Consider the following 12321-nt stretch of genomic DNA (forward strand, 5'->3'; position numbering starts at 1 on the left):
AGTTAAAATAACAGTTGGGAAAACACAACGGCGCTTTCTTGGAGGCTGCACTGATGATATTATCGAGCACGCGAATGAAACATCTGCCAAACAACACTCCAACTCGGCGAGCCAACCAACCACAACATCTGGAGAAATACAGAGTTAAGGATTCAGGTGATGACCTTTCATCAACACGAGAGAGAAACAGAAAGGTAGGAGATTTCACACACCAAATCTCTATTTCTTTTGTTCTGTGGAAGAGTCATTAATCTGAAACACTCTGTTTTTATCCCCTCAGAAGCAGCACGATCTGTTTAGTTTTCGTGGCCTTGTTTTAATTGTAACTTAAATTTCCAGTATCAGCAGTGATTTGCTCTCATGTTCATACCTAAGACATCTATTTGCAATTACCTCAACATATGGAACATTCTCAGAGCTCTCATGAAATCTATGGAGTGGGAGAAACATACATCAAAAACGCAGCTGCAACCACTTGTGAACATGTGAACAAGTACTTTCGGATCAATCTTGAGACCGATTTCCAGATGTCATAATGTCTCAGGAAGCTGCCTGTCTTTTTCTGAGTCAGTATTCTTCCTGAGTAAGGGTCATGATATCCTGGCAAAATTTCAATGTTGAGAACTTTCAAATGGCTTATGTTGAGGACTCTGTCAATACAAAACATCTGTTGCATTATTTTGAGATAATAAGGTGAAGAGCTGGATGAACACATTAGGCCAAGCAACATCAGAGGAGCAGGAAAGCTGATTTTTTTGCGCCCAGTGCCTTCTTCAGAAAAAGGGTCTCTTTTTCCTGAAGAAGGGTCTCGGCCGGAAATGTCAGCTTTCCTGCTCCTCTGATGCTGCACGGCTTGCTGTATTCATCCAGCTCTATACCTCGTTATCTCAGATTCTTCAGCAGCTGCAGTCCCTACTATCTCTGTCACATTATTATGTCCTATTTCTGAGTCGGAGGGGGAGTTAAAAACTATTGTGGAAGAAACCTTCCATCATGTGAAATAACCTGGAATGACTACAAAGCCTGCAACATTTCCTGTCATTACTAACTCCCATTCCAATCTTATGTTGACATAGGATTTGAAGTCATGTGGATTGCTGCTTAAAAACCTTATCCTGAGCTCATAGCTTTGTTGATACATTGCAGCATAAACCCTGCTTGTTCAGTTTGGAGTCATCTGAACCAAAGCTGGTTCATGCTATGCTTGGGCCAGTATCCTCTCTCCCATCTCAGACCAGAGGATGGTGCACCAGTAGGGCCTCTGGGTCCCAGTGCCAAGACCACTTTGTTTGTATTTTAATGATCTACATTTGCACACACAGTTCAATGATGCCAAATTTGCAAGATCTGAGAACTGAGAGGTGGGTAGTGTTCAACGTCAAGGGGACAGGGTAGTGGAATGAGTGGACATGTTGGATGAAATTTAATGTAGAGAAGTGCAATGTGATTTGTCTTGGGAGGAAAACATAGGAGAAGCTAGACAAAAGTCACAGCTCAAAAAGGCATGCAGAAGCAGCAGGTTAATTGTGCTCAGATCACTGAAGACAGGACACGTTTACAAATCAGTTGAAGTATGCAGACCTTGAGCTAAGCGAAGGCATAGGTGCGCAAAGGCAAAGTGGCAGATGTTCCAAAAAATTGGAATGTTATGCTCATTGGCATTTCAGCCCTTCTTTTGTTGCAGCAACAAGCGAGCTCCACTTTTCTGACAGGATAGTCTGCTCATGGCTCCTTCAGAAATGCACAGCCATACATCACAGAATATGAGTTCCCTGACTGGAGCTGTTAGCTTGGTCCAATCAGGAAGCAATGGCTGACAAATATAAGCAGCAGTGTTAGAGGTTCTGACACCCTGACAACACAGTGCTCGAGTCAAGGACTAGATTGAAGACTTGCTTGTTTGCAAATGTTTTGTCACCCTGCCAGGTAACATCGTCAGTGGGCCTCTAGTGATGTGTTAGCATACTGTCCTGCTTGTTATTAAAATGCCTCAGAGCCAAACTCCCAGCGACACGGGGAACAACAATTGTCTTGCCACTGGAAAATCCAGAGCAAGGAATTATGATAAATCTGTATTAAACATCACTTCAGCCTCAATAGAAGAGCTGTGTCTGCTTCTGGGCACTGCACTTTTAAAAAGATGTGAAGGCATTAGAAAGGTACGGGGACGAGAACCATCAAAATGGTTCCAGGAATGAAGAATATCAAACGGGGTGGATAGGGTGGAGAAACTGAGGTTGTCCTTCTTGAAGAAGATTAAGAGGAGATCTGATAGCGACATTCAAAATCATACGGGGTCTGGGTAGACTAGATGAGAGAGGAACAGAAATTGAAATCCTGTTCCCACTGGTTGATGGGTCAAGACCAGAGGACTCTGGTGTTAAAAGATTGACAAAAGAAACAATGGCAATATGAGGATGGTTCTGTGGAAGGGTTACTGGACCCGAAACATTAACTGTCTTTTTTTCCTTCATTGTGCTGCCAGACCTGCCAAGATTTTCCAGCAACTTTTGTTTTTGTTCATGATATGAGGAAGTGTTTTAACACAGTGGTTAGGGTCAGCAATACATTGCCTGTCAATGGGGAAATTCAACCTTCGTTCTAAAAAGAACATAATAAACAAGTGTCTCAGGAAAACAAAATTACAGACAGGGGCATTCTCTCATCTATTGGCAGGCAGTGATGGGTTTCTCCTGCAGAGATCTCGCATCGACTCGATGGCATCCTTCTCCGTTATAATTATCGTATGATCATTACAACGGCATTTTTCGCTGGTCGCAAGCTGCTTTTTATTTCCTGGTCAGAACTTCCCGTTTTACCCTCGCAGAGATTATAAAAACTGCCGATGCTGAAGTCAGAGATAACACAGCGTGGAGCTGGAGGAACACAACAAGCCAGGCAGCATCAGCAAAGCAGAAAGTTGACGTTTCGGGTCGGGATCCTTCTTGAGGAATTTGTGTTATTCCTGTTTTACCTCCTTTCTTTGCGCTATGTCCCTGTGCTGGGATTGAAGTTAATGGAGAAATTAAAGGTAAAGAATTCCTGATGAATTGTTGTTTCGTACTACTGCAAAGATTTCAGACAGAATTGTCCACCTCCACGGCGACAGGTACAGAGGGACTGGGGTTAGGAAAAGTCATTTGAAATTGAATTATTTTATGGAAGTATTTGAATTCAGCAAAGCAGGAATGGGATGGAATTTACAGCACAGAAAAAAGGTCATTCTATCCAATTGGTATTCCAATCTTGACTTGGACCAACAACTTCATCTAATCCTATCTGCATACCTTCCATACATTCCTACTGTTTTTTTCCCTCCTGTGCTTATCAAGCTTCCCCTTAAATCTCTCCAATTTAATTACCACTGTGATACTTTGTGGTAGAAATTTCCACATTCTCCCAAATTCAAGCACAGAATTTTGTCTCATGTTCCCTCCTGGATTTATTTATGACTATGACAGAACTTATGCTGTTAGTTTCAGACTCTTTCTAATGGTAAAAAGAACTGGAATTTTACAAGATTTAACGTAAACAACTTTGGGGTATAGATGGGAAACAGGCAATTATATGGAAGTGAAGTTGCTGATTACTTTTGTTTCCAGGATTTCTATCTCTTTAGTCCCACTTTTGTTATGTTTCCCACTCCCATTCTCAGTGCAATACTGCAAGATTCTCAGATAAAGTGTAAAAGACCATTTCGACAAATTGCCCCAATTTAAAAGGATTTTCTTTACCACGTATTTTTCTGCTTTGTAATGCAGAAGTCTTTTTTCCTTGGAATGGAAAGCATACATGCCAACTTAACATATATAAACATTCCAATGAACTATTTCAAAAAGATTGGCAATGGCAAGAAAAAATACACCTTGAAAGCAGCTCTGTAACAATCCTCTAAAGAAGGTTATTATTTCAAGGCAACTGTATAACTGAAAGTCTTTTCTAATTTGGATTGCAATGTACATGACATGAAAAGTAGTAGTTACATTGGGAGTACAGTCAGGCATGGGCTTGTTACTTGTATTTTTGAAGGGGGAACTGATCATGCGATATTTATCTCTCTGGATTTTTTTTGACAATTTGTTTTCAGTACATTTTCCAGGATCCTCATCAGATTTGTAACATGCTTTTACATGTTTTCAGGACAATGAGCCTCATTAGTGCTGCAAGTGGAAAATGAATTTGATTGATTTTATAATCAAAAACCGTTCATTTATGTTCAGGGCCTAAGTAATGACCTGGTTCATTCCTGAATGGAATTTAAGTTGTTTGCTTAACAGCAGTTAATTAAGATTGCATCTGAATCCAAACTCTGAGCTCTATGTAACTGTATTATCTGATGAAGCAATTTCCTTACATTGTCGTTCAGTCTCGCACTCATGAAATTGCCTTCATAAAATCAGAATGTGTGAAAGTCGATCACACTAGTGCCACAATTGAAAATCCTGAAAAACACTCAATTGTCTTGAGCCTAAATGGCAACCCGTAATAGCTCAATGAGGAATGTGGGAATGTTCTAAACTGCAAGTAGCATCTTAAAAGATGTGTTTAAAATAAAAGAGAAACGGCTTCAGTTATTTTCTGCTGGTTTCTGCTGATTTGGCTTCTCGCCAAGCACCAACCTGGATTTTCTAAATATGTTGTTAATCTGCAACGATTCCAAAGCATATACTGCTGCTGCCCTCAGGATTCATCTTTTCACAACAAATAGCCTCTGTACCTTAAATGTACAATGTGGTTAAATCCTCTCTTTCCAGCTATTGACAAGTGGCATGTGTGACTCAGGGCAACTTCCTTTCTGACCTACTTTTGCACCCTGGCAATGGCTCAACACCTCCTACAAAAATAATTATCTCGATAAAAAACTAAAAAATCCCACCATGGCAACTGTTGGAATTCTAAATCCAATTAACAAAACTAGGTCTGAAAGATCCTCTTTGTAATGGTGACCAAAAGGATATCACTAATTATTGTAAAAATTCATCTCGTTCACTAATGTCCTTTGAAAAAGGAATCTGCCCTCCCTACCTGGTCAGACCTACATGTGACCCCAGATCACAGCAATGTGCTTGATTCTCAAGAATCAAGCTGAACAAGCCACTCAGTTCAAGGGAAGATAAGAATGGGCAAACGATGCTGAGGATGGGAAATAAGCACACATCCTGAAGAAAATAACACGATAATCCTGTGTAGATTCTGTTTACCAATTGAAGCGTGAAATCCGTTTGCTTTTCTTCAGGATTTAGTTTGTTTTTTGGTAAAATGTTATTGACTGGTCATCACTGGATAGAAGATTCTGATATCTGTTCCATACGACTGGACTCCTATCTGCCAACGTCTGGATGGGTGTTAATGTGCCAAAGCTGTGGTCGAGCTCCCACTGATGCTCGTCGGCTGCGTGTTGAAACCGAATTATATTTTCCAAAATGAACTCATCGAAGTATGGAAATCGACCCTGATTTGCCCCTGCCCTAATTTTACAGCCTGGACTCTCCAGCAGGACCCTGACTGAGTACATGCGAGAGAGTCCCGTGCTCACGTGGGTGGCCAGAGTGGAGAGATAATGGGAACTGCAGATGCTGGAGAATCCAAGATAACAAAGTGTGGGTCTGGAAGAACACACCAGGTCAAGCAGCATCTTAGGAGCACAAAATCTGACGTTTCGGGCCTGGAGTCTTCATCAGATCTTGTCAGCTTTTGTGCTCCTAAGATACTGCTTGGCCTGCTGTATGCATCCAGCCCCACACTTTGTTATCATGGCAGCCAGAGTGGGAAAGGTGGGCAGAGTGGCCTCCTCCTGATGCTGCTGCGGCGGGACACCTCAGTCGATTCCTGTCCAATTGAACGGGAACAACCGAGAAACATGGCATCGTAATCAGGAAGGGCATTCCGATTTAGTCGCCTTGGTTGGACAGAGCGACTCAATATGGCGGCGCTGAAAACGGCCGCCCTGCTCAATAGTAAACAGGTCCTTGTGGTGACGGGGTGGGGGTGGGATCTTTGGCTGGGAAGGATGGCCCTCTGGGGCGCGTGCCATGTCCCGTTTCTTTCCCCCGCGAACCCCCAGGTGCTGCCAGGATCTAACGCGCTCGGCCCTTGTTCCCAGGGAGATGTCGACCCCGTCGAATCGGCGGTTCCCAGTCCCGCAGGGGACGCCCCGTGCAACACGCAGGTTGTTTTGCAGAGCCGGTAGAAAATGTCCACTCACCCGGGGGCGGGGTAGTCTTCATTTGGCTGCCTCCTCTCCCCCGACACCCTCCTCACCGACACCCCCCTCAACTGTGGAGCAGGTTGCATGTTCCTGTGGCACGGGCTCCGGACAAAGGCGTTCGGAGGAAGGACAACCAGTCGGGGAGCGACCGTTGGAGGTTTCCAACTGCCTTTCCTACACCTCAGCCCCTCCGAACCTGTCGCCGTGGAGCGTGGACAATTCTGTCCGAAATCTCTGCAGTGGTACGCAACAGCAATTCATTAGTAATTCTTTACCTTTTATTTCTCCGTTAATTTCAATCCCAGCACAGGGACATAGTGTAAAGCAAGGGAGGTATTACACGACGAACACAAATTCCTGAAGAAGGATCCCGACCGAAACGTCAACTTTCTGCTCCGCTGATGCTGCCTGGCTTGTTGTGTTCCTCGAGCTCCATGCTGTGTTATCTCTGACTTCGGCATCGGAAATTTTTACAATCTCTGAGAGGGAAAACGGGAAGTACTGACCTGGAAATAAAAATCAGCTTGTGAGTAGCGAAAAATGCCGTTGTAATGATCATACGATAATTATAACGGAGAAGGATGCCATCGGGTCGATGCGAGATCTCTGCAGGAGAAGCCCATCACTGCCTGCCAATAGATGAGAGAATGCCCCCTGTCCGTAATTTTGTTTTCCTGAGACACTTATTTTATTCTTTTTAGAAGGAAGATTGAATTTCCCCATTGACAGGCAATGTATTGCTGACCCTAACCACTGTGTTAAAACACTTCCTCATATGAACAAAAACAAAAGTTGCTGGAAAACCTTGACAGGTCTGGCAGCACTCTGAAGGAAAAAAAGACAGTTAATGTTTCGGGTCCAGTAACCCTTCCACAGAACCATCCTCATATTGCCATTGTTTCTTGTGTCAATCTTTTAATACCAGAGTCCTGTGGTCTTGACCAATCAACCAGTGGGAACAGGATTTCCATTTCTGTTCCCCTCTCATCTAGTCTACCCAGAGCCCTTATGATTTTGAAATGTCTCTATCAGATCTCCTCTTAATCTTCTTCAAGAAGGACAACCTCAGTTTCTCCACCCTATCCACCCCGTTTGATATTCTTCATTCCTGGAACCATTTTGATGATTCTTGTCCCCGTACTCTTTCTAATGCCTTCACTTTTTTAAAGTGCAGTGCCCAGGAGCAGACACAGCTCTTCTCTTGAGGCTGAAGTGATGTTTAATACAGATTTATCATAATTCCTTGCTCTGGATTTTCCAGTGGCAAGACAATTGTTGTTCCCCATGTCGCTGGGAGTTTGTCTGGCTCTGAGGCGTATAAATAACAAGCAGGACAGTATGCCAACACATCACTGGAGGCCCACTGACGATGTTACCTGGCAGGGTGACAAAACATTTGCAAACAAGCAAGTCTTCAATCTAGTCCTTGACTCGAGCACTGTGTCTTCAGGGTGTCAGAACCTCTAACACCGCTGCTTATATTTGTCAGCCATTGCTTCCTGATTGGACCAAGCTAACAGCTCCAGTCAGGGAACTCATATTCTGTGATGTCCAGCTGGCTGACATCGTTCCAGTCACAACACGAGAGTTGGATGTATGGCTGTGCATTTCTGAAGGAGCCATGAGCAGACTATCCTGTCAGAAAAGTGGAGCTCGCTTGTTGCTGAAACAAAAGAAGGGCTGAAATGCCAATGAACATAATATTCCAATTTTTTGGAACATCTGCCACTTTGCCTTACATTCCAATTTTTTGGAACATCTGCCACTTTGCCTTTTTGCACCTATGCCTTCGCTAAGCCCAAGGTCTGCATACTTCAACTGATTTGTAAACGTGTCCTGTCTTCAGTGATATGAGCACAATTAACCTGCTGCTTCTGCATGCCTTTTTGAGTTGTGACTTTTGTCTAGTTTCTCCAATGTTTTCCTCCCAAGACAAATCACACTGCACTTCTCCACATTAAATTTCATCCAACATGTCCACTCATTCCACTACCCTGTCCTCTTGACATCGAACACTACCCACCTCTCAGTTCTCAGATCTTGCAAATTTGGTGTCATTGAACTGTGTGCGCAAATCTAGATCATTAACATACAAAGTGGTCTTGACACTGGGACCCAGAGGCGCTACTTGTGCACCGTCCTCTGGCCTGAGATGGGAGAGAGGATACTGGCCTGAGCATAGCATGAACCATGCAGCTTTGGTTCAGATGACTCCCAACTGAACAAGCAGGGTTTAGGCTGCAATGAATCAACAAAGCTATAAGCGCAGGATAAGGTTTTTAAACAGTGATCCACATGACTTCAAATCCTATGTCAATATAAGATTGGAATGGGAGTTAGTAATAACAGGAAAAACTGCAGGCTTGGTACTCATTTCAGGTTATTTCACATTATGGAAGGTTTATTCCACAATAGTTTTTAACCCCCGCTCCGACTCAGAAATAGGACATAATAATGTGACAGAGATAGTAGGGACTGCAGCTGCTGGAGAATCTGAGATAACAAGGTGTAGAGCTGGATGAATACAGCAAGCCCAGCAGCATCAGAGGAGCAGGAAAGCTAATGTTTCAGGCCTAGACCCTTCTTCAGGAAAAAAGAGACCCTTTTTCTGAAGAAGGGGCTGGGCGCAAAACATCAGCTTTCCTGCGCTTCTGATGCTGCTTGGCCTGTTGTGTTCATCCAGCTGTACGCCTTGTTGTCTCAAGATAATGCATCAGTTGCTTTGTATTGACAGTGTCCTCAACATAAGCCATTTGAAAGTTGTCAACATTGAAATTTTGCCAGATATCATGACCCTTACTCAGGAAGAATACTGACTCAGGAAGAGATAGGTACTTCCTGTGTCATTATTACATCTAAAAAGAGGTAAGAAGATTGATCCAAAAGTACTTGTTCACATGTTCACAAGCGTTTGCAGGTGCGTTGTTGATGTACGTTTCTCCCACTCCATAGATTTCATGAGAGCTCTGAGAATGTTCATCTCTTGAGGTAATTGCAAATGGATGTCTTAGGTATGAACATGAGAGCAAATCACTGCTGATATTGGAAATTTAAGTTACAATTAAAACAAGGCCAGGAAAACTGAACATATCGGGCTGCATCTGAGGGGATAAAAACAGAGTGTTTCAGATTACTGACTCTTCCACAGAACAAGAGAAATAGAGATTTGATGTGTGAAATCTCCTATCTTTCTGTTTCTCTCTAGTGTTGATGAAAGGTCATCGCCTGAATCCTTAACTCTGTATTTCTCCAGATGTTGTGGTTGGTTGGCTCGCCGAGTTGGAGTGTTGTTTCGCAGACATTTCATTACCGTGCCAGGTAATATCATCAGTGCATAGAACATAGAACATTACAGCACAGTACAGGCCCTTCGGCCCTCGATGCTGTGCTGACCTGTCATACCGATCTCAAGCCCATCTAACCTGCAGTATTCCATTTACGTCCAGATGCTTATCCAATGACGACTTAAATGTACCTAAAGTTGGTGAATCTACTACCGTTGCAGACAAAGCGTTACATTTCCTTACTACTCTCTGAGTAAAGGAACTACCTCTGACATCTGCCCTATTTCTTTCCCCCCTCAATTTAAAGCTATGCCCCCTCATGCTTGCTGTCACCATCCTAGGAAAAAGGCTCTCCCTATCCACCCTATCTAACCCTCTGATTTTCTTATATGTCTCAATTAAGTCACCTCTCAACCTTCTTGGCTCTAATGGAAACAGCCTCACGTCCCTCAGCCTTTCCTCGTAAGGACTTCCCTCCATACCAGGGAACATCCTAGTAAATCTCCTCTGCACCCTTTCCAAAGCTTCCACATCCTTCTTCGAATGCGGTGACCAGAACTGTACACAGTACTCAAGTGTGGCCACACCAGAGTTTTGTACAGCTTCACCATAACCTCTTGGTCCCGGAACTCGATCCCTCTATTAATAAAAGCTAAAACACTGTATGCCTTCTTAACAGCCTGTCAACCTGGGTGGCAACTTTCAAGGATCTGTGTACATGGACACCGAGATCTCTCTGCTCATCGACACTACTAAGAATCTTACCATTAGCCCTGTACTTTGCCTTCTGGTTACTCCTACCAAAGTGCATCACCTCACACTTGTCTGCATTCAACTCCATTTGCCACCTCTTAGCCCAGCTCTGCAGCTTATCTATGTCTCTCTGCAATCTACAGCATCCTTCGTCACTGTCCACAACTCCACCGATCTTAGTGTCGTCTGCGAATTTATTAACTAATCCTTCTACGCCCTCATCCAGGTCATTTATAAAAATGACAAACAGCAGTGGACCCAACACCGACCCTTGCGCTAGTAACTGGTCTCCACGATGAACATTTCCCATCGACTACCACCCTCTGTCTTCTTTCAGCAAGCCAATTCCCGATCCAAACTGCTATATCTCCCACAATTCCATTTCTCCGCATTTTGTACAATAGCTTATTGTGGGGAACCTTATCGAACACCTTGCTGAAATCCATATACACCACATCAACCGCTTTACTCTCATCTACCTGTTTGGTCACCTTCTCAAAGAACTCAATAGGGTTTGTGAGGCACGACCGTCCCTTCACAAAACCGTGCTGACTATCCCTCATTGATTTATTCTTTTCGAGATGATTATAAATCCTATCCCTTATAACCTTTTCCAACACTTTACCAACAACTGAGGGAAGGCTCACTGGTCTATAATTGCCATGGTTGTCTCTACTCCCCTTCTTGAACAGGGGAACGACATTTGCTACCCTCCAGTCATCTGGCATTATTCCTGTAGACAATGACGAGTTAAAGATCAATGCAAAAGGCTTGGCAATCTCCTCCCTGGCTTCCCAGAGGATCCTAGGATAAATCCGATCCGGCCCAGGGGACTTACCTATCTTCACCCTCTGTAGTATTTCTAATACCTCTTCCTTGTGATCCTCAATCCCACCTAGTCCAGTAGCCTGTATCTCAGTATTCTCCTCGACAGCATTGTCGTTTTCTTGAATGAATACTGTTGAAAAATGTTCATTTAGCGCTTCCCCTATCTCATCTGACACCACCCACAACTTACCACTACTATCCTTGATTGGGCCTAATCTTACTTTCATCATTCTTTTATTCCTTAAATACCTGTAGAAAGCCTTAGGGTTTACCCTGATCCTATCTGCCAACAACTTCTCATGTCTCCTCCTGGCTCTTCTGAGCTCTCTCTTTAGGCCTTTCCTGGCTACCTCGTAGTCCTCAAGTGCTACAACTGAGCCTTCACATCTCATCCTAACATAAGCCTTCTTCTTCTCGACCAGAGATTCCACCTCCATCGTAAACCACGGCTCCCGCACTCTACAGCTTCCTCCCTGCCTGACAGGTACATACTTATCTAGGACACACAGGAGCTTTTCCTTGAATAAGCTCCACATTTCCAATGTGCCCATCCCCTGCAGTTTCCTACCCCATCCTATGCTCCCTAAATCTTGCCTAATCTCATTGTAATTGCCTTTCCCCCAGCTATAACTCTTGCCCAGTGGTATACACCTATCTCTTTCCATCAACAAAGTAAACATAACAGAATTGTGATCGCTATCACCAAAGTGCTCACCTCCTTCCAAATCTAACACCTGGCCAGTCATCTGGCACTATTCCTGCAGACAATGACGAGCTAAAGATCAATGCTAAAGGCTCGGCAATCTCCTCCCAGTACCAAATCTAATGTGACTTTGCCCCTTCTTGGCCTATCTACATACTGTGTCAGGAAGCCCTCCTGCACACACTGGACAAAAACTGATCCATCTGAGTGCACCCTCCAATAAAGCACCATTGTGTTTTCCCAACTGTTATTTAAACTCTGAGTCTGTTGAGTTGCATTACCTCACTTCTGGTTTTATTTTGCGGTGGAGTGTATGTGGGGTGGAGCTGTATGTATTTATTGATGGCTTTCTTTGCAGAGTACAGGCTTCTTGGAATTCCCGTGCTTGTCTCTGATTTGCTTGTCCCAGAATCTTGGTGTTGCCCCAGTTGAATTGATGGTTCTCCTGATCCGTCTAAGGCAGTAATATCAGAGAGATGCTAGCAGACGGTCAGGCCTGGGTCCTCAACCAGGCCCACCCTGCCTCAGATAGCAGCTGAAGTTAC

The 12321-nt window shown here is 43.8% G+C and overlaps 1 long non-coding RNA gene across 1 annotated transcript in view; it reads left to right on the plus strand.

Moving 5' to 3' along the window:
• Nucleotides 1-9420: 9420 nt before the first annotated feature.
• LOC132209919 (uncharacterized) overlaps nt 9421-12321 on the plus strand; it is a 29765-nt gene continuing 26864 nt past the window's right edge. The window contains exon 1 of the long non-coding RNA XR_009446096.1: nt 9421-9526. This is a non-coding gene — a long non-coding RNA (uncharacterized LOC132209919). The remainder of the gene's footprint in view (nt 9527-12321) is intronic.

Source organism: Stegostoma tigrinum, chromosome 8, assembly GCF_030684315.1.
Source record: "Stegostoma tigrinum isolate sSteTig4 chromosome 8, sSteTig4.hap1, whole genome shotgun sequence".
NCBI lineage: Eukaryota > Metazoa > Chordata > Chondrichthyes > Orectolobiformes > Stegostomatidae > Stegostoma > Stegostoma tigrinum.